This window comes from Episyrphus balteatus, chromosome 3 (genome assembly GCF_945859705.1).
Source record: "Episyrphus balteatus chromosome 3, idEpiBalt1.1, whole genome shotgun sequence".
Classification (NCBI taxonomy): Eukaryota; Metazoa; Arthropoda; class Insecta; order Diptera; family Syrphidae; genus Episyrphus; species Episyrphus balteatus.
The window spans coordinates 90,194,462-90,218,679 of NC_079136.1; the positions used below are offsets into that span (position 1 = coordinate 90,194,462).

Sequence of the window (24,218 nt, forward strand, 5' to 3'; positions counted from 1 at the left end):
TCTATGCAGCAAATGGCACTGAAATTCCAACTTATGGAGAGCGTTTGATGTCCCTCAACCTTGGTCTTCGAAGAAACTTCAACTGGCCTTTCATCATTGCCCAAGTCACCGAGCCAATCATTGGTTCCGATTTCCTGTCCTTTTTCGATCTATTAGTTGATGTCAAAAATAAGAAACTAATTGATCGAAAAACAAGTCTTCAAACACATGGCTTTGGCGCAACAACATCTTCAAGTGCCGCAAACATCCAAACAATAAATCCGTCCTCATTCATTTACGATTTATTGAATGAATTTCAAGACATCACCAAGACGAATCTGTTGGCTAAAACCAAGCACAATGTGACACACCACATCCAAACAAAAGGACCTCCTGTGTTTTCAAAAGCAAGGCGTCTATCTCCGGAACAGCTAAAGACAGCCAAACAAGAATTTGAGTTCATGATCAACCAAGGGATTTGTCGACCATCAAAGAGCAGCTGGGCGAGTCCTCTTCACATGGTCAAGAAAAAAAATGGTGACTGGCGTCCATGTGGCGACTATAGAAGACTCAATGCGATAACCATCTCAGATCGCTATCCCATGCCTCCCATTGGAGATTTTGCTCATCATCTGAAGGGTAAGAAAGTCTTCAGCGTCATAGATCTGACTCGTGCTTACCATCAGATCCCTGTTGAACCAGAAGATATCCCAAAAACAGCTATCATCACTCCTTTTGGACTATTCGAGTTCATGGTGATGACTTTTGGTCTGTGCAACGCTGCACAAACTTTTCAACGATTCGTTCATGAAGTGACCAGAGGCCTTGATTTCTGTTTTCCTTACATTGATGACTTCCTAATCGCATCAAATTCATCTGAAGAGCACCACCAACATCTGAAACAGCTTTTCCAACGTTTTCGAGAATTTGGTCTTACCATCAATCCTTCCAAATGCACTTTCCAGTCATCATCCGTAAGCTTCTTGGGTTATCTTGTCACTGAAGAAGGACTCAAACCATTGCCATCCAAAGTTGAAAACATCATGTCATACAAGAAACCATCAACAGTCCAAGAGCTCCGAAGATTTTTGGGCATGCTTAACTTCTACCGACGTTTTATTCCAAATGCTGCTCAAATCCAAGCTCCACTTCATGCATATCCATGTGGCAACAAGAAAAATGATAACACATCTATCAATTGGACGGCCGAACTAGAAAATGCTTTTCAATCCTGTAAAGAAGCTCTAGCCAACTCAACCCTCCTAGCACATCCAGATACTGACGCTCCATTGTCAATCATGACAGATGCATCCGATACTGCTGCAGGTGCAGTTGTTCAACAGCTTGTCTCTAACCATTGGCAACCTCTTGGCTTCTTCTCAAAAAAGTTTTCACCTACACAAAGCAAATATAGCGCCTATGACCGAGAGCTGCTAAGTGCTTACATGGCAATCAAGCATTTCCAGCATATGGTGGAAGGAAAAAAGTTCGTTCTCTACACTGACCACAAACCTCTTACTTTCGCTTTTCAACAAAAGCCAGAGAAATCAAGCCCTCGTCAACTTAGACATTTGGACTTCATCGGACAGTTTACAACTGATATAGTTCACATCAGCGGCAAAGACAACGTAGTCGCTGATGCTTTATCCAGACTAAACGCCATTTCTTCACCATCCTCAATCGATTACAACGATGTGTCTCATAAGCAACAAACCGATGAAGAACTCAAGAACCTCCTCAACTCTACTTCTTCGTCCCTTCAGTTGAAGCAAATCACTCTACCAGATACAAATCACCAAATCTTTTGTGATATTTCAACAGGCAAAGCACGACCATACATTCCATCAGATCTACGACGTCAAGTTTTCAATACAATCCACAACATGTCACATCCCAGTGTTAAGAAAACTACCCAGATGATAAAAGAACGATACATATGGCCTGACTTGAAGAAGGATTGTCGCAAATGGTCTCAAACGTGCCTAAGCTGCCAAAAAAGCAAGATTCAACATCATATCCGATCTCCAATTGCAAATTTTTCACCTCCCGAAGAAAGATTTCATCATGTTCATCTTGATCTTATTGGACCCTTACCATACTCAGCCGGATACTCGTATGCCCTAACCTGTATTGATCGTTTCACAAGATGGCCAGAAGTTATTCCAATACCAGACATCACCGCCGAAACAGTGGCAACAGCTTTTCTTTCTGGATGGATTTCCAGGTTTGGAATCCCTAAAGAAATCGTGACGGACCAAGGAAGACAGTTTGAATCCTCTCTTTTCAATGAACTGTCAAAACTTCTGGGCATCAAAAGACACCGTTCATCGCCTTATCATCCCCAGGCAAATGGAATGATAGAACGATTCCACCGGACTCTGAAGGCAGCAATCAAATGCCATGAAACAGAAGATTGGGTTGCCAAACTCCCAATTGTTCTGCTCGGCCTAAGATCATCCCTGCAAGAAGACTTTAAAGCAACTTTAGCTGAACTTGTCTATGGAACAACATTGAGACTCCCAGGCGATATGTTTATTGCAACTGACTCTTCATCAAGCCATGATTTTCTCAACAAATTTCGAGATAATATGCAAAATATTAAGCCTATTCAACCTGAACGTCATGGTTCAACCAAAATTTTCATCGATAAGAACCTTCAACATTCAAGTCATGTTTTTGTTCGTAACGATGCAGTAAAAAAACCACTACAACAACCTTATGATGGCCCATATCTAGTGAAATCAAAAACAAGCAAATACTTCACACTAGAAATCAAAGGACATCAGAAAAACATCTCCATTGATCGCCTCAAACCAGCATTTCTTTTAAATGATCAACACCAGATCCAAGAAAGAAATTTAACACCTACTTCACCTCAGATGCCAATCACTCAGACTACAAGAAGCGGTAGACGTGTCCATATTCCAGACAGATATCGTTGTCACTAGAGGGCGAGTACTGTGGCGATTCATGAAATTCATAAAATCCACTTAGTTTTAAAATCATTTTCAAATATTATTTTACTTTAAGAACAAATTTTATATTAATCACCGATTCTATGCAAAGTTTGTTTATCGAATGTAAACAAACTTTTTGATATAAATAGTGCTTAAAAAATAAAATTAAATCAGTTCTATTTAAGAATTCAAAGAAGTAGTTTCTTTTCATCCGAAGCTACCACAGTGTCAAAAATCTGAACAGTTTTTACAAAGATTGCTCGAAAGTTTTTGTTGTTGTACTCGTTCTGAAAAAAACATCTAAATAATAATTTGTGCCGCCACTTGCAAGTAAATGTTGTCTACAGCACACCGAGCTGTTTGTTGAGGTAGTACACAGATTTTTTTTTGCACTTGCCGCTACTTTAAAGGACAACAGCTTTTTTAATATTTTTTTTATGAAAAATTGAAAGAAATTATAGAAATTTGAAAAAGTACCTACATGATATTATTGAGTTTATGAAGTATTGATACAATTTTTTTAAATAAAAAAATAACAAAATGGCGGTTCTGCAGCCCTTCAAAATTGACGCCTCGAGTTATCGTTAATTATAATCAAAAAGGAAATTTTCTACCATTAAAATATGTTAATAAATATAATAAATAAAAATTCCCCCCCCCCCCCCCCCCTTCATTAATTAATTATTTTTCATTCATTATAGGTACTTCTTGAATTCTTTAGAAGAATATATTTTGTATGTTTTCTTAACACAAATTAATAGATACCTACTTAAATAAAAATGTTTACACTTCAAAAAAAGCTGAAACTAAATCAAGATTAAGTACATTTTTCCAAAAAACCTAAACATTAAACTGTAATTAGAACCCTCTTGCGCTTTAGATAGATTTAGAACTCAAATTTAAAGGTAGGCCCGACCAAATATAGAAAAAAAAACATTTTTTGGACCACTCTAATGTATACACAAAAAAAAAAAAAAAAAACAATTCTTAGGCGATGTAATGTTGGTCAGACGAAAGATGGAACCCTTATGAGAGGATGGAGATCTATCGTTCTTTAAATATTGTAGAATTTCTCCACCGTTTTAATTTTTTATCACACTTTTCTCATACACACAGAAAAAAAAAACTGTAAAATCAATAAAAATTAACATCATATTTTAGCAATGATTTTGCTTTATAGTTGATTCGGATTATTTTAAAAGGATTCCATTCCTATTAAAACAACATTTCGGTCCTGTTAAAACAACTTTATTTATGTATCTAAAAACAAAAAATAAAATTATACGCCATATTTGCACTTTCCTCTATCTTCTCTGTGCACTTTCCTCTCTCGCTCTGTCTTTTCTGTGAATGTTTTCCTCTTATTTTTTGAATTGCGAACCGAATACCGAACAATTATAATTATTTGAAAAAAAACTTCCAACCTCATGCGGGGGTTGAATCTGGAATACTTTTGCTTCCGAGCAACACTTCTATCCACTGAGCCACAGCTGGAATAATGGGGGTGGTTCTTTAAATTTTGCTTTAATTCTCAAATTTTTTACTTGCGATATAGGTACTATCAGTGGCGTACGTTGAGTTGTAGGGGCCCCGGGACAAGACTTAATTTTGGGGCCCCTTTGATATTTGGGGGCCCCTTAGATACAAAAAAAGTACGTATACGCCATACATTTTTTTGTATGGCTTATTTATTTTTAGGTTTATTTTAATGTATTAATATGTTCGTAACGCACTTTGCTATACTTACTTAAAATTTCTATCATAAAAGTAGTAAAAACTTGTTCTAGGGGCCCCCAAAATTAAATATTTAGCGGCCCCTAAAATAAAAATTTTTGAAGCTTAGAATTGATAGTTCTTGGGGCCTCTGTTCTGAAGTAATGTGTTCACATTTGATTTTCCATCATCAAACATAGTTTATTTCTTTTGGCTCCCCTGAGAAATTGTTTTTGGGGCCTCAAAATTAAGTGCTTAGAGGCCCCTAAATTGATATTTAATTTTCCATTTGGTTGTTTTGAACCACTGAAGTAATAGCTTTTGAGGATCCTCAAATAATATTTGTGATGTCATCAGAAAATTTGATGAATATTTTTGTTCTCCTTAGTATCTGAAAGATTTTGGGGCCCCCAAATTAATATTTGATTGCCTCTCAACTAAAGGGTTCCTGAAAAATTATTTTTCATATAATATTTTTGAATCCCCGAAGTCATATTTTTTGGGGCCATATAAAGTCATATTTAGTAATCCATCAACAAATGTAATTTAATTAAAAAAAAATTTTTTTATTTAATTTTTTTTTTAAGTCCTGAAGTAAAAGCATTTGGGGCCCCTGCAGGGCCCTGACTTGAAGTTGTTTTTTGCTTTTATTGGGCCCTTAATGTTTGCAAAGATTTTTCAAGTAATATTTTTTGGGGCCCTTAGATAAAATTATAATTTTTTATCAGATCAATATACATATGTATATTGTGTGGCTACCAATGCATTATACATTACACTGAACAACATAATTTGTCTCCCTTGTATCCGAAGTGATGCAAATACATTTCAATTTACTTCGTAACTCAATTTATGCTAACAGTTTCCTTCTCTGCATTGTCTCCAGTGGGGGCCCTAAGGTCAGTCGGGGGCCCCGGGGCGTCGCCCCGCTTGCCCCAAGGGAGTGTACGCCCCTGGGTACTATATATCAAGTTATGCATTCGTACAAAAAAAAAAAGTTGAGATAACATTTTTCCATGACATTACGATGGTAGACAATGCCAAAAAAGTGGGTCCCGGAAGTCCGTCTGTCTGTCTGTCAGTCTGTCAGTCTGTCTGTCTGTCTGTAAAAGGAGCTACAGCCTAAACGGATGGACCGATTAATGTCAAACTTGGTATGTAGCGTTATTTGGCGACTCTCCAGAGGGGTTTTTGGAATTAATTTTTTTGGACCAAAAATAACGGTACTTGTCATATACCGATTTTAGTAAAATTGAAATATCTCGAAAACGGCTCCAACGATTTTGTTTAAAAAATTCAAATGTTAGTTTTAAGCTAAGGTCTATCTTTCAATGAAAAATTTTTTTTTTTTTAATCATTATTAACGGTACCTGCCATAGAATCGTTTTTTTCAAATCCGATTATCTCTTAAACTGCTTATTCGATTTCAACGAAACTTTTTGTGAAAAAGCATTCATACAATTTAAATATAAACCAAAAATAAAATTTCCAAAAAAATAATTTTTGGATTTAAAAAAAAAATTTGAAAATTTTTTTTTGAAAAATCAAATTTTCGAAAACGGGTCATGAAATTTTTTTGAAATTTTGTTTTTAGATGTTGATTAGTGATTTCTACAAAATGGCATACCAATTTTATTTTAAAACTTTTTTTCCAAAAAATTATTTATAAAAAATTAGTTTTTTAAAAAACGGCTCTAACGATTTTGAAATTTTTTTTTCTAAAATGCATGTTAATATCTCAATCAAAACTGCATACTTGTTTTGGAGGGCAATTTAATTTCAGATTTTATTTTAATTTAAAAAAAAAAACGAATTTTATTTTTTTTTTCCAAATTCTATATAAAAAGTCTTAAAAATTTAAGCAACTTTAACTCTAAGAGCAAGTTCGTGCGACCCAGTCGTGCATTTTATTTTTAGTTACAGTGTGAACTAGTTCTATAGACTGATTGCCATTTAAAGGTTGTATTTTGAGTATTCGATTCACATGTTCAAATAAAAAAAAAAAAAAAAAACAAATTTTCGTGCATGTTCTTTTTCTGTGCAAATGTTATTTACAAAGACATAATCCATAATAGAATACCTTAACATATCAATTAAAAAATTTTACCAAATAATCAAGTATTTATGGTCGATTGCACATTATTATTTAACCAAACATAGTTTCAGAGTTAACTTTATGAAGTAATTCAATTTTCAATCATTACAATTTTATTGAAAAATAAAAGTTCATGATTCATATGCACTAGAAACATGCAGGCACGAACGTCCTTTAGCATATATTAAAAAAAAAAAATGTTAAACAACAACTTCGAGAGCAACGCCAGTAGGTACTCATACTTCCTGTAGCGTTAGCAACCAACGGAAATTTGATTCAAACGCATTGATCTGAATAATTACTGGAAATTAAATTGAAATGAAAACTTTTAGTTGGTTTGACGCATCATCATCATGGTCGGGGTCGGGTCGCACACATATGAGCAAAAGTTGAAATTGCAGTGTTACTTACATATATAGAAGTCGTATTAGCCGTGGGATACACGCTATATTGGAGTGAAATTTTCATTGATGTTCGTAAGCGTCGGTAATATTATATTTAGATTTTTGGGGCCACTATATGTGTTTCTGAATGATTAATTTATCCTTATGGGTGTCCTTTTGGTACAGTCGATTGTGATGTGAATGATTGTATGATTGATAGATGCTTGCATCTATCTACTAGGCTCAAAAACTGTTATTTGTGAATTTGGCATTGTCCCTTCTATTTAACGTCAATTTCCTTAAATTTGCTTTTTAGCCCCTGTTTAATAGCCATCACGGCAGAGCTAACATCATGACAAAAACAAAAAACAATTTCCCATATCGTGGTTTCACTGCGAAACAACTAAATGACCAAAATATTGCTGCTTTTGGCACCTATGCATATACCGCTATTGCCATGGTAAAAAGTGGTTATGAAATTCATTGTTTTTTGGGAATATTTGGGTTTTGAAGCTTCGATGGTCATGCCTGCGGCTAGGTTATTCTGGGTATTTCAAGAGTATAGTCTGAAGTACCCTTCAATGAAAACATATTCGCAGAAAATAAAACACTTTATTTATGGCAAATTGGCTTCAGGTTGTGTTTGAAATCATCATCAACATCATCAAAATGGTCACAATGTCATGATGTTAAAAAAAAAAACATTTTTATTTATAAACGTGCTCTCTATATTGATTGCCATACTAGAGGAAACATTTTGAATTGAACTCTATTTTTTAATTATTATTTCAATCTTTGTTCAGAAATCGATAAATTGAATTTTGATGATGATTAAAATATTTACCAACCAGGTTATGAGTGAAGAGTTCTGTTTCTGACATTATAATATGTAGGAAGTTACTTATACAACATTTAAATTGAGTAATCTTCAAAGAGAATTAGAATTATTATATTCCGGGAATGTTACCCTCACATAAATGTCTGAACTGGAAGCTTTTTCAATTTTCGTATTCAATTTACTGACTTTGGTTAGCTGCAAAACAATATACACTTATAAATGGTTTGACAGGAGGAACATACCTTTATATGTCATATGAGTATAAAAGGGAATAATATTGTTCGTCATTTGCACAGCTTACATAAAACAAAATGAAATGGCATTTCATGCCATCAACTAATTATAATACAACATTTATTTGAATATCAATATATTCATATTATAATATTGTAAAGGTTTAGAACATAATTTAAAATGGATGAAGATTTAATCTCTGCATGATATAAAACAGTAATACTGATGTTCTTTCGTATATCGTGTGTCTATTTAGGTTGTGTGTTATTTGAGTTTGATTTTGAGTTGATTAAAATTGAAAATATGTTGTTTTTTTCTACTATTCCAAATAGATTCACATAGTTTATATCAGAGATCAGTAATAACAGTCAACCTTTATTTTCAACTGGTTTCTCTCTGAGAGTTACCACATTACTTTAAATAGTTTTCGGTCAAGGTTTGAGATTTATTTTAAAAAATCAAAAATAAAGGTTATCAATTGAAATTTATTTTATATTTTTTGAAATATCTCCCAAAGGTTGAGATTTTTACAAAAAAAAAAAGTAAATGGAAAAGGTCAACCTTTAACCGTTTTCGCTGAAAATAAATCAAAAATGGTTAATTACAAAAATAAATATGAAAAGGATGTTTTTTTTAGTTTATGTGTTAAGTTCAACTATCAAAGTTCTTTGACCCAAGATAATATCTCTTTTCGCTTAAAATAAAATGTAAATTTTATGACCTTTGTTGAAAATGGCAACAAATAATTGTTATTAAAGAACCTTTCAAAAGGTTAAGATTTATTTCTGGCCTCTGGTTTATTAATATTTTTTTTTTCTTATAGAAATTTGTTCCTGATAGTTCTTGGCATTAATTGTACGTATATTTAGGGCGATTTTATTCACTCGAAGTTGAACACAACTCGAGGATTTTTATTTTCAATTTGAGAATTTGATTTCATTCACTGAAAGTTGACGTTTTTAACTTTTAATTTTCAAATCTGGATTTTATCAACTTCAAATTTTCTCAACTTCCGAAATTATCAGAAGTTTTCGAGCAAATATGATTTATTTTAAAATGTCAGTTTAAATTTGTATTTTTTTGTGTATGTATATTTTGCTGAAAATTAAAAAAAATACAAAAGTGATGTGTGTAACAAAAATTGATTTTCTTCTGTTTGATTTTGTTTCTCCGCAAAAAAAGAAACATTTGCTTCATAGTTTCTTTTTGTTTTTTCCGTGTAAACTGTCTCTAATGTGTTTCCGCCGACATCACATTGGTTTGATTAATAAAACATATATGTAGCATCATATTCGAAACCATGAAATTAAAAAAAAAATATATGAAAATTCAATTGGAATGACACATAATGGTATATCAATCAAAATTGGCAGTTGTTTTTATTAACTGCCACAAATATCCCTGGGATATTTTTAAAACGGCAAGTTGGGCAGCTTTTGGTTTCGAACTAGGGAGCTAGGAAATAATTTATTGAATAAAACAAATTTTCAAATTGTGATTGAAATCTCGAGTTGGAGTTAACTCTCAAGGTTGTCAACTTCAGATTTTTCCAAAAGTTGAGTAATAGTGAATAAAATAGCCCTTAGTTGTTGGACTAAAGTTTAGTAAATATCCTCATTATATTCAGGGTAGTAAAAAATAATTTTTTTAAATACATTTGTTTTCCATTACAAATTAAATAAAAATATTTATTGCAAATAAAAATGTTTGCATTAAAAAATAATAAAAAACAAAATAATTGAAAATTTAAAATTTGATATTTTCACGGAATTTCGTTAGTGGTGCAAAAAAAATAAAATCTGTTTTTATAAATAATTAAATACCGTTTTAAATGATCTTTTACAAAAAACTAAGTATGCCATTTTATTTCTAGTATAAAAAGGAATTTTTAGGAAAAAATTTTCGAAAATCGTTAGAGCCGTTTTTTAAAAAAATAATTTTTTATATATAAAAATTTTCTAACATTTTTCAAAAAAAAAGTTGATATGCAATTTTGAATAAATAATTAATTTACACATAAAAACAAAATTTCAAAATTTTTCATCAACTCGTTTCCAAAAAATTGATTTTTCAAAAAAAAAATTTGAAATATTTTTTAAAAATCAAAAAATGTGTTTTTTGAAAAATTAATAATATTTTTAAATAATGATTATTTAAACGTTTCTGTACTAAAATTTGGTCGAAATCTGTTATGTCGTTTATGAGAAATTCATAAATTCAAAAAACCGTTCTATGGCAGGTACCGTTAATAACAGTACAAAAAATATTTTTTTTTATTATCAAAGGAGGCTCTTATTTGTAACAGTAACCAGAAAAATTTTACTCAAAATCGTTAGAGCCGTTTTTGAAATAAATCAACTTTTCTGTTTCCGTTATATGACAGGTACCGTTAGTTTTGGTCCTGAAAAAAAAACTTCAATTTGTCCTCTAGGGAATCACCCAAAACTGTTAACTATAAAGTTTGAAGAAAATCACTTCAGTAGTTTAGGCTGTAGTTCGAGGTTCTTACAGACAGACAGACAGACAGAATTGCCGGACCCACTTTTTTGGCATTTTCCATCATCGTAATGTCATGTAAAATTGTTATCTCGAGTTCGATTTTTTTTACGAATCCTAAACTTGCACTATAGTACCTATATCGCAAGTAAAAAATATTTAGTGGAACTGAAAAAAATTTGCATTAAAAAGAAAAATTTTATTGCAACTGAAAAATATTTTTATTATGTTTATTTTACAAACAAATAAAAATATTTGAACTAAATAAAAATTTTTCTTTTGATATTCGTCGAATTTTTTTTTTTTCAATTTTGAAGATTTGACCAAACATGGTAAAAAATTTCAATATAGGTAGTAGCTAAAACAATATAAATTTTGAAGAGGTTTGTGTATTTTCATACTTGCAGGCAGCTGCTTGTGTAATCAATTTATATTGAAGGTTTTGAATGAACAACAACAACCTGTGTGTGTTACCACCAAGTTCATAGGCTGGAGTTATAGCTATTTCACGGGGTTTTTTTTACACACTTCCAATTCTTTTTTTTGTATGTTTGTTACCTCATAACTTTGGACTGGGTGAACCAATTTTGATAATTCTTTTTGTATTGGAAAGCTGGTGGCTGTAGTTTCGTTCAGTTATAGCCATAGGAACTATTAGAAAAACTATTACCTAGGTGTTGATTAGTAGTTGCTTCAAAATGGCATACCAACTTTATTCTTAAATTTTATTTTCAAACATTTTTTTTTGTGAAATCTCAATTTGAATTGCTTATAAAAACATTGTGAAGAAATAATAAAATTTTTTCAAGATCGATTTTTTTTAATTAGACCAAATTTCACCAAATAAACTTAATCTAAGAATATACTATAATACATTATTATATTGTATTATGTACAACTTTTGATTATCAGATTAAACTACTTTAATAAATTGAAGCTATTATATTTTAACAAACTAAAATTGTCTTGAATTGAAATATTCAACCGACTATGAAAATTCTACTTCCATTGTTATTATTTTGTTTTAAGACAATGAAAATAAGCTTCCTTGAAGGAAAATTTTTGTTTTATTTAAAGATTAAATATAAAGATGCAATCATTCATTCATACAAATCCGAATGCTAAAAAATAATACACTTTCTTATGACTTAATTCGTTATTTTTAATACATCCTCAAAGAATTTAAACCTGTCAAAAATCTATTTAAATTTTTTTGTTCCTTTATTCAGCATAGAAGTGTTTGTCTCTTTCATTTTATTTACTATAAATTTAACAAATTATATATAACTCTAGGGTATTTTAAATTGATGGTTGGCTGGTTTCAAATTAAAATGGGTTTTTATGAAGTGCACATCCCTGCTTGGATACGCGCAGCCAAACAAACATTGTCATAGACTGTGAGACTTAGACTTTTAAATGAATAAAATCTTCCAAGAAGATGCACTCAAAATCAGGTTAAGTTGGATCTTCAACAACAGACCGTAAGTATGTATGTATGTATGTACTATGTTTCCAACAACCATGTACGTACATATATACAAACTCGTATGTATATATATTCAATTTGCTCCGATGGTTTCATATATTCTCTTCTTGGTAACTCACAAAGGCCAGTTACAGGAGTAGTTTCTTCTCCACGAGTTTCTTATCTTTTTACAATTTCCCTTAAGCACAAATGCTTTGACTCAGACAGTTCACTGCTGTCAGTTAGTTTGTCACCCACAAATGCTAGGAAGAGCACATCATTACTTTGCTCGAGTGTTTATATACTTAGGTGCTTAAGCCTTCTTGCTATAATATTAAAAAAAAAAAAAAATACTCTGGGTGGCGGGCGTCTCTACAGTTTCACTCTTTATATTTGTTTATGGCTGAAAATATATTTTCTTTAAAAAAAAACATACACCAGACCACATTACCATTACAATGTCTAGTAAAAGTAAACAAATTGTTTTCAAAATATTTATGAAGAGCTAAAATTAAATTAAGGAAGGAGTTCTATAGAAGATTATTTGAACTACCTTGCTTACATAAACTCGCTTTATTCGCCAATTGAAATACAGCACATCATAATGCCCCACAAAAGTAATTAACGACTTCTCTTAATTAAGTCCTTAAAAAGATGCGGTGGGTAAACTAAATTCATGTCTGTTTTGAAACGCAACGTCATCAAGTAGTGTTTGATATAATCGAATCTTAAATAAAACCCACTGTTTGGGAGGGCATTTAATTTACATTACCATTACCATTACCATTACCATTACCATTACCATTACCATTACCATTACCATTACCATTACCATTACCATTACCATTACCATTACCATTACCATTACCATTACCATTACCATTACCATTACCATTACCATTACCATTACCATTACCATTACCATTACCATTACCATTACCATTACCATTACCATTACCATTACCATTACCATTACCATTACCATTACCATTACCATTACCATTACCATTACCATTACCATTACCATTACCATTACCATTACCATTACCATTACCATTACCATTACCATTACCATTACCATTACCATTACCATTACCATTACCATTACCATTACCATTACCATTACCATTACCATTACCATTACCATTACCATTACCATTACCATTACCATTACCATTACCATTACCATTACCATTACCATTACCATTACCATTACCATTACAATTACCATTACCATTACCATTACCATTACCATTACCATTACCATTACCATTACCATTACCATTACCATTACCATTACCATTACCATTACCATTACCATTACCATTACCATTACCATTACCATTACCATTACCATTACCATTACCATTACCATTACCATTACCATTACCATTACCATTACCATTACCATTACCATTACCATTACCATTACCATTACCATTACCATTACCATTACCATTACCATTACCATTACCATTACCATTACCATTACCATTACCATTACCATTACCATTACCATTACCATTACCATTACCATTACCATTACCATTACCATTACCATTACCATTACCATTACCATTACCATTACCATTACCATTACCATTACCATTACCATTACCATTACCATTACCTATAATAGAGCAGTTTTATTTCTTCCTTGAATTTTACATATTCAATTATTTTAATCATTCATTAAAATTACTTTACTCGTAATTCATAGAGAACTTAATAATTCAAACGACATTTTTATCAACCGTAAAAATCTCTATTTTAAATTTTGGAGTTCAAGTACTTTATGCATTTGCTTATCATAAAAAAAAAATCGAATTTTAAATTTTTTTCATTTATTTTTGGCATTTCGTGCTATAGTGCGATGACAACGGAGGAGGTTTGCAAAACTTTTAGTTTATATAGAGTTCCATTCTGGCACCTTCTCTCTCGGATGTAGAAAATGTACCTAACTTGTATGATGAAGAAACAATATTATGAGACACATAGAAACTATCATCATGTACTGCAGTAAAAGTTTTAGAAAAATGTTAGTCCTTTCATTCGTTCGAATGCATCCTACATCCTGCTAGTTGGTTAGGTCTGGACTTTTGCTGTAGGCAAATCGTTTAAAAGCCGGAATTTTTCGGCACCGACATTTGTACGTGACTGCTGAATGCAACATTAATAAGCTCAAGCTGTGTGGTGTACTGCAAATTGTATGTGTATGTGCTCGTGCATTATTGTATGTAGGCATATTTATGTTTAAAGACCGACTGTCTCTCTAATTATAAATGACGCGCTGCGGCACTGTTTAGTTACAAAAGTTTTCTTTGCAACCGTTGTCGATGGCGTCGTCGTCGCTCGTCGTAGTCCTCGAGTCCTTGCAACTATATCATAAATTATTTGATGTTGTTGGAGTTGTCTCAACTGCACTCCACTTAGTGGAGTTAAATTGATATTTTATTTACAAAGTCAGTTGCTTTTCATATGGGACTTCATGAAGCTTATATTGACCTGCAGTTCCGTTCTTAATCGTTAGGATTGAAATTTTTACTGAGAATATTTGATGGTTATGGGCAGGAAATTTGACTTATTGTAAGTCTTTTTCATATAAATATATTGATTTTTCAAAAGGTTTTCAAAAAGCAGGCATTGTTCCAAAAAACTACTTCATTTATTATTTCAGGAAAAGTAGGTTTAAAATGAGTTAAAAAGAACATGTTTTACTGAAAACTTCGTACTCAAAGGATCTTTTTTAATTTTGAAGAAACTTTTTGAATTGTTATAAATATGCAATATGGTTTGCGTTTACATAATTTACATTGAAACTTATTATTATGAAAAATTTAATTAAGCAGACAGATTTCCTCGAACAAGATTTTAAGGTTCATATTCCACATAGCTCGGATTAAAAGGAACGAAAAGCACTTGATTTCTACAAACAGTTTTCGGTAAATTTTAAGAGTAGAGTGTTTAATACAAAGCTATCACGTACTTGTACCTATTTCTGTTGTTGCACCCCACGTGCACTCTAGGATGTGTTTAAAAACGTAAGGTAACGAAATCTAATAAAATAAAATGCATACAATAAAAAAGTACGTATACACCACAGTGAACATTTTTAAGAATATTTTTTTTTCAAAGTTATAATGATTTGAAAACTTCGAAACAAGAATATTTGTTTGTTAAAAAAAAATGTAGGTACACTGTAGCGTATACGTACGTTTTTAGTGTAAATTTTATTTTAATGCATTTTGCAATGTTTTTTATGACAAATTTTCTATATCTACATCATAGCTCTTAGTAAGTATTCAAACTAGGTGACGTGAAATAACGCCCACGAAATAAGACCGCATTATACGGTATTTCCATTTGTAGTGGAAACTAGGCCTGTAAAAGTAACGACAAAATGAGTACCCGCATGTATACGTTACTTTTGATACTAGTACACAGAGAAAAATAGACCACATAAAATAGAACAAAAACAATAAGATTTCTCTATGGTTTTCATCCAAGAAGGAAACCTTATTAAAACAATCGGGTTTTCCTTATTGTTTTAAAATCTGCAAAAAAATAAAAAAAACGATGACCAGGCTGGGAATCGAACTGGAGACTTCAAATCATTAGTCGCCCACCTTACCACCTGAACCAACCTGCCATGAAAATATTGATCGCGATTTTTGTTCTAGTGCTAAGTTGCAAAAAAATCAACTTTTCAGTCAAATTTTAATAAGATTTTCTCTATAAAAATAATAAGAAATCTCCTTAAAAAAACCTTATTAATCGTTGATTTTAATAAGATTTCCTTATGAAATGTATGGACGGTAAAACAATATGGCAATCTGTTAGTTTTTAGCGGGTCATATTTTTCTCTGTGTACCCGCATCAATAATATCGTTACTCGTTACTTTCGTATGCTTCGTATTTTTCGTATATTTCGTATGTTTCGTGTGTTTTGTATGTTTCGTTACTTTCGCATGCTTCGTATGTTTCGTACATTTCGTATTTTCATGTATTTGATAAGTTTCGTATATGTTTGGTATTTTAAGTAGGGGAAAGGTGCGAAGAGTGAGACAGTGCAAACAGTGAGACAATCCATTTTTCTCTTTTCTGAAAATAAGCACAGTAACTCTAGTTTGGGTCAAAACGTTTATTTCCCCGTCTGCGTCTTTTAATTTTGTCCCGACTTAATTAAAGCTGTCCATTTTCCTACACCGTAAAATATCACACAAAATCAGGTGAAAGTAGTTTTTGGAGTGTTATAAAAAGAGTGTATAACACAAAAAAATGTGGTTAGTGGACAGAACTTTTTTTTTACATAAATGTATTATATTTATATGTTCTTTCATAAAAAAAATATCACGTAATCATAATTCCTTCTCTATTTTTGTAATTTTATATTTTTCCGAAAAAGGACAAAAAGCAAACAGTGAGACATATAGATTTTAAAAAAATCTATTATTTTAGCATGACTTCAATATGATTTCGTAGTGTTTTTTCTTTCGTTTTTTTTTTGGCTTTTTGTTATTTTTTTTTTTTTTGAAAAAATGGGTTACAGTAACATAAATTAATTAATTACATACTTGTCAATTACCTAATTATTTGACTTTTTCGTAATTTTTTTTTTTTACCTAAGAATGTCTCACTGATCGCACCCCTTGCAAACAGTGAGACGTTTTGACTTTTTCTACATTTTAGTCCAATGTGATGCTCTCATTCATTCTTTAATTACAATTTTTTTTGCAACATTAAGATAAAATATGTCTTAAGCTGTGTTCAAAGTTTCGTTAAGCTATCTTGAAAACATTCTAAGATATACCAATTTAAAAAAAGGGTGTCTCACTGTCCGCACCTCTCCCCTATGTTTCGTACGTTGGTATAAGGGTGAAAATTTTTTTTTTTGAAAAAAAACCAACAACAATTTGTATAATCTAAGCTACATTTTAAAGACAAAAACGTTAATTTAAGTTGCGGCGTTCTCATGTTATAAGAGGTAGCTATACTGATTTTTTTTTTTCGATTTTTTCAAATCAAACGTGGACATTTTTTTAAATTTTTTTCTAATTTTTCGACAAAACTTTTTTGCTTATATTCGTTTAGTAATCTTGTCACAATTCTTTAGAGACCTTTATTTCAAAAGTACATCGCGTAGATCTCGGAATATTAACACTCCAATACAACCATGTCGAACAATTTTTCATTTTTTTTCTATTGAGAGTGATTTTCAAACCTCGTTTTCTCTGTTTTTTTTTTAATTGAGAATTTTGCACTGAAAATAAACAAATGTTTTCAAAAACCAAAACACTTTTGTACATTCTTAAGCTACATTTCAAGACCATTAACAAAAAGGTCATAAACACATTGGTTGCGGCATGGGTATATTTCGGTCACATAGAGAAAATACTAAAACGTCTCTTTTGATATTTCTGTATAAATAATAACAGATAACACAACTATACCTTGGCACTACTGTTTTTATCGAGACAAAAGTAAAATCCAGATAATTATCTGGAGTTAGCATTCCGACTACGGTAACGATATCGATACGAGATGCTGAATGCGACAAATTGAGTGTATCACTTCGTTTCGTATCTCATATATCGGATGATTTAGTATTGAAATTGGAATGGGGTCGTTACTCGTGTGTTTCGTATCTGGTATGATTCGTTACTTTAGTACCCAGTAACGAAACATGCGAGTAACGAAACTGTTTAGAAAGTAACGTTTCGTTACTCGTTACTGAAGCAAATACCCGCATTTAAGTAACGAAAACATACGATTTGCTACAGCTCTAGTGGAAACCATATCCTGACAACGCTTGCGGCCTGATTTCCACCTGAGAAATTTTTCGCTTCTTTTAGAAATGCTGCTTTATTTTTATCATGAGGCTTAATTTCTATAAAACAATTGAAGGAAAGAAAATAACTTTTCAAATGTGGTCATATTTCACGTCTCTGTAAAACTTTGTAATGGACAATATAATATTTGTCACGACCGCTTTGCTCATAGAAGAATAAAAACACACAAAATTTAGTTAAAGATGTTGATGCTTTTGCAAATATAGGCTCCACTGGATCACTGTGAATCATACTTAACACCTCGATTAACAGATAGAAAGCTTAACTCCTTTATAATTAGTGCATCTCTCCATCAAGAATATTTTGATGTTAAACAATCTTAAAAGAATTCATTACTGTGAGGTGTAAGACCCGACACACGATTTGTTTGGTTTCACATCAATAAGTTGAAAAAAAAAAAAAAAACAAACCCAGTGTATCTTTGGCGAGACTTTTACAAAAAAAAAAGAACAAAGATTTTCTCTGCAGTCCTTTATAAATATGTAATGCACATGAGACGACAATAATTTGACTCGCTGCATGAAAGAAAAACAATTAAAAATGTTTTCCTTTTTATTTAAGTTGTGCGAATGAAGGTCCTTTTTTAATGTTTGAACGTGTGATGAAGGTTCTACGAGACTAAGGGAGCCTCGTTGAAAAAAAAAGTTTTATAAAATATATTTTTTTTGGCGTAGGTAACAGAATAAACTTGGACTCGCAGACTACGGATGTGATAGACACATAGTATGAGTGCAGTGGCAGTCGCAAAAGTATTTTTTGTTTTTGTTTTAAAAACCTTGAAACAAGTTTGTTTTTACTTTTAATTAATGGCCACAGGTTTATGGAATATTACATATTTGTGCGTACTATCAAATACCTACCTGTTCTTCATTTTTTAGTCCTGGTAATTCAAATATCAGAGATTTTTTTTAAAATATTTTTTTTTTAATTACTGTACATATCTAAAAAACAAAAAATTATACAAAAATATAACGTAAATGACTTTATTTCTATTTCTTTTTCTCTCTTAATTGAATTAATTAAGTTGTGAAAATTAAACATTTCTCAAATCCTAATGCCTCAAGGAAATGCTGTGTGAAAATTAAATTTAATCATGTATTTGATTGGATTTTGTGTATATTTGTATGTGTTTGTGTTTGCAGACGAAGGACACGACAATTTGGAGAGATGGTATTGGATGTTGGAGTTGGTGGAAGGTGAAAAAAAAAAAAACAATTGCATCGGAAAACAATTCATTCGAATTTTCCTGTTTTTGCGGTATCGTTTTATAAATAAAAACAATTAAAGTTCTTTTCTCTCTCTTATACTTCTTTCTCTCATCATGTTGTGTATTGTGGGTTGTGCTGTACTGATGTTTACCTCCTATTTTCTATTTCTCAACTAGTCTATCGTGTATTTATATATATTTATGTGTTTTTCCGAAAAGCTATAAACGTTTGCTTTTGATAAAGAAAAACGAAGAATATAAGTAAGAAAAAGAACTGCACTATAAAACGTAAAAGGTATAGTTGTATTGTTGAACCAAAACCAGAAGGAAAATAATTTTATTAAGAACATTTCATTTCAAGCACAGAACAATGGTCAATGGCGGAAAGGATTAATTTTGCTTTCCGTTTTTGCCAGTGGCAGGTAACGCAAAACGAATAATATGGACGTTGAGTATTTTGATTATGTGTTTTTGTTTAAAATAAAATTTTAGTTGATTATAATTATTATAAGAAGGCCAAGGCTTTAATTGTTGACAATAATTTACAGTTTACTATAAATCCATTTATTTATGAATGACATTCGATTGTTTATAATTTAATTAAAGGAAGCCAAAGCAGCTTTTTTTTAGAACAAAGCCAGAATTATTAAAAAAGTTCTATGTAAAACAACTTTTTTATTAATTTAAATTGATTAATTAAAAGAATTACGGAAATACCTAAATGCCATACACAACAATTGCAATGTCATGGCGCATAGTATAGGGATGTATTGTTTAAATATATCAATTTACTAATTGTTAGAAAATATTTTTATTATTCAGTCACAATCAGCTGCAATTAATTTATCGTCAGTAGCAGTTAAATCCTTAGCAATTCTAATTGAAATTGATTTCTCTTTTTTTTAGCTATTTCTTCTATTTGATCTATTTTTTGTTGAGTTAGATGAACAAAAAATTCAACGAAAAAATTATTTAGTTGCGGGCAAAGTTTTTGTCACACTTAGTCATTAGAGATAGAATGTATTTTTTTTAATATATAAAATGTTTTGAACTGAAAATCGTTTTTGCAGTTTAAATTACTGCACTGAGAAAAAGAGACAATGCAAAATTTTATATATGACTAACTTTGAAAACACTTAGGTACATAAAAAAATTTCAATTTAATTTTAAACAAGACTGCAGCTATGGATGCTTGATTTTTAAATGAACCATTCGACTAGTACCCAATCAAAAGAAGGTAGTTCCGTTACCCAGTCGCTTTCTCAGTCTTGTGTTTTTTTTTTTTCAATGTGCTCTTTTTCAAAGTGCAAACAGCATTGATTTTACTATGATAATCCACTTAATATTAAACTCGTTCTACTTTAATTTTTAAATGATCTTCCTGGAAGAAAAATTATTCTGAAAAATCTTTAAATAAAGTGGTTTAGAGTAGCTCACGTCAAAAAATAGCATTATAACTTAAGATTTTTTTTTTTTCAATTTTCGAACGAAATATATTATTCAAATTCTTATAAATTTAATTGTTGGAGCCCTTTAAAAAAAATAACAAATATTCAATGTAAAAATTTTCAAAGATTTCTCAAAAAGGGGATGAAGAAAAAACCCAGCATCGATTAAAATGTGACATTTTGGGCACATAAAATATTTCTCATTTTAATCGATGTTGGATTTCTTTTTCTTTTTTAAAAGAAATTTAAATCACAACAAAAACATAAATGCATAGCTGCACAAAAAGCATTGCAATATAAACGTGTACCAAGTTCTGAGGTTTGGTTTGAAAATAGTTTCAATTAAATTTGTATTGTTTTCTTGGCAATTTTTCTTCTAATTTACCAATTTTTTAAGCTGTTTGAAAACTTGTCAAGTCTTGATTTGCCAGGTTTAGTTTTTTTTACTGAAATTATTTTTCCTGTTATAATCTCGTGATAAAGTACAAATTTGGAGAGTCACTGTAGATTTAAAAAAAAATTAATGATATGGCTATTGCTTCCAGATAGTCCAAGAGCTAGTGGCACATTTGACTAAGGTAGCTCTTGTAAGGCTGAAAATTCGTACAGTGGTAGTTTTTAGCATGCTAAGTAAGAAAATCTTGGTCTGGCAGGCCTCAGCGGTGCACATCATATATATATATGACCTTGAAAGTTTAATTTTCAACTTTTTTTGCCCAAAATTTGACTTTGAAATCCATTATTTCAAAAAGTATTGATTAAAATAACTTGATTTAAAAACTAATATTAAGTGTAATATTCTGCCTTTTGAAAAATGTATCACTCATACCTGTAGGTGTTGCCGTCGTTTTTAAATAATTTTTTTTTTATTTTGAGTCACTTTTTTAGAAAATTGCCTCTCCCTCCTAAACGGGGGGAGATAGACCCCCCTTTCCATAGTAAAAAATGCTTGTATTTAACTCCTCTACAAGAATCCGTTACTAATTTTCCCCGCCTAAGTTATCGTAAATTCCTCAAAAAATATAAATTCAAAAATAAAAATCTGAACCAAAAATGGTTTTCTTAGGCGGAGAAAATTAGTAACGGATTCTTGTAGAGGAGTGAAATACAAGCATTTTTTACTATGGAAAGGGGGGTCTATCTCCCCCCGTTTAGGAGGGAGGGGCAATTTTCTAAAAAAGTGACTCAAAATAAAAAAAAAATTATTTAAAAACGACGGCAACACCTACAGGTATGAGTGATACATTTTTCAAAAGGCAGAATATTACACTTAATATTAGTTTTTAAATCAAGTTATTTTAATCAATACTTTTTGAAATAATGGATTTCAAAGTCAAATTTTGGGCAAAAAAAGTTGAAAATTAAACTTTCAAGGTCATATATATATATGATGTGCACCGCTGAGGCCTGCCAGACCAAGATTTTCTTACTTAGCATGCTAAAAACTACCACTGTACGAATTTTCAGCCTTACAAGAGCTACCTTAGTCAAATGTGCCACTAGCTCTCGTACTAAGAGGTCTTCATATTCAGTTAAATGTGATGGAATATAGCCTTTAACCAGAATAAAATCAAAAGACTCTTCCAACGATTCCTTATTTGTCAAATAGCGATAAGGAGTGTAGAAGATCAGGGGGTCAATTCCCGATCTGTGAAAATGTGAAGTGATAAGTTTTATCACGTTTTCATAATAAATTCGATTCTTGATTTGTGAAAAAAATAAAACAAATGTCTATAAATCTTTTCACATGATAAATTTATTTGTCACAACCCAATATTCTTGTGAAAAATAATAAACAAATAAAAAACACAAATAAAAAAAAATAAACAATCTCAAATACAGTAAAACCCGGAAAAGTACCTCACCTTAAATGTCCCATTTTGATAGGCACTAAAGCGGGTAAGGTGCCCATAGGCAGTTATCTCTATATTTATTTAATAATAAAAAAAAAACATGTTTGATTACTAAAAACATAATCTTCACATAACAAAATTATTTTGAAAGTTTAAAATAGCTTACTAGTTAATTTCTAACTTTAGTAGAATTTTTGAATTTTAAAGCGGTTAAGGAAACGAAGTTTTTCTTACAGTTCAAACTTGTTTCAAACGTGTACTTAAAAGAATTTTTTTCAAGTAAATTCAATTATAAGTATTTGAAAAGCCAGGCAATTAAGCGGGGAAGGCAGTGAAGCTAAAGGTACATAAAAGATGAATTTTATGTGACAAAATCCTTAAAATTTTGGTTCTAAGAAAACAAAGGTACTTAAGCTTGTTAGGCACTTAAGCGAGAGGCACTTATCCGGGTTTTACTGTACACCCGAATTCGAACCTAGACCGGTAGAGTATAAGGCAACCGCCTTACTCACTAGGCTAATTCGAACTTGTTTATTATGAAAACTTTTGTTCATATAAGCTATTTTTCTAAAAGATGAAAGTTTTTTTTTCATTTAGTACTTTTTAGTACACATCTTATCACATTGAGTTTGAGAATCGCATTAGAGGTGCCTGTGAACTGATAAAATAAAAAAACGCTGTGAAAATTGAAATGATATTATTTTTATCACTTCACAGCTTCACAGATCAAGAATTGACCCCCAGGTGAACATAATATGTACTAATGTAAGTATGTATGTACTAAGAATGTAATATATACTTATATACAAACAAACATACATACATATATACACTGAGGGAAAAATTGCAACGTAAAATGTAATATGTTCAACGTTGATTTAATGTTAAAAAAAACTAACATGAAACATCTTTAAATTAAAATTGAAACAACGTAAGAATTTTTTTTAATTTTGTCGGACTTCAGCTTTTGTTGCATTTTATCACCTTAACTTTTAACGGTGAGATAGCACGTTGGTAAAGAATTCGCCTAGAGACCCAAGAGTTGTAGCTTCGATCCCCAGTGGCTGCCAATTTTTCCTTTTGCTTTATAAATTGATGCTTTTTTTCAAAGTTGAAACAACAACAAACGATTTTTCAAACTGTTCGAGATCCATTCTAGGTCAGATTGCATTATGTGGACGCTATCGGAGTTTTTAATATATAATAAGGAGAACTGTTAAAGGAATTAAAGGCTGAGATGTGTTTTTGTTATCAACTTAAGTACCTTATGAACATCAATCAAAATCATCGAAACAAAAGAAAGAAATAAATAAAACCAATACATATAGATTAAATAAACAAACACTCTTTACTAACCAAAATGTTAAATCAACCAATAAATCGAAACATTATCATTTATTTATTTTATAAAATACGTAGCTGACACATAAAATTTGTCTTAAATCGATGTTCAGCATCGTATTTATTTTTTTTTTCAATTCGAAAGTTTTTTTTTTTCAATATGACATTAATCAATTTTAAATTACACCCTTATGTCCAATGTTTTGTTTATATTGGTATCATCATAAGTTCACAAAATGTTTGATTTTTGCACAATATTGAAGCAAAATAAATTGATTTAGTGTTCGAGACACAAATAATGAAAAAGAAAAAAAAAAAAAAAAACAATATGAAATAAAATGGTTTAAATTTATTGCTGAG

At 31.0% G+C, this 24,218-nt stretch overlaps 1 protein-coding gene across 3 annotated transcripts in view; it reads left to right on the top strand.

Moving 5' to 3' along the window:
- The window catches only part of LOC129913453 (uncharacterized), a 711,188-nt gene that overhangs the window by 604,505 nt on the left and 82,465 nt on the right, over positions 1–24,218 (top strand). The window lies entirely within an intron of this gene.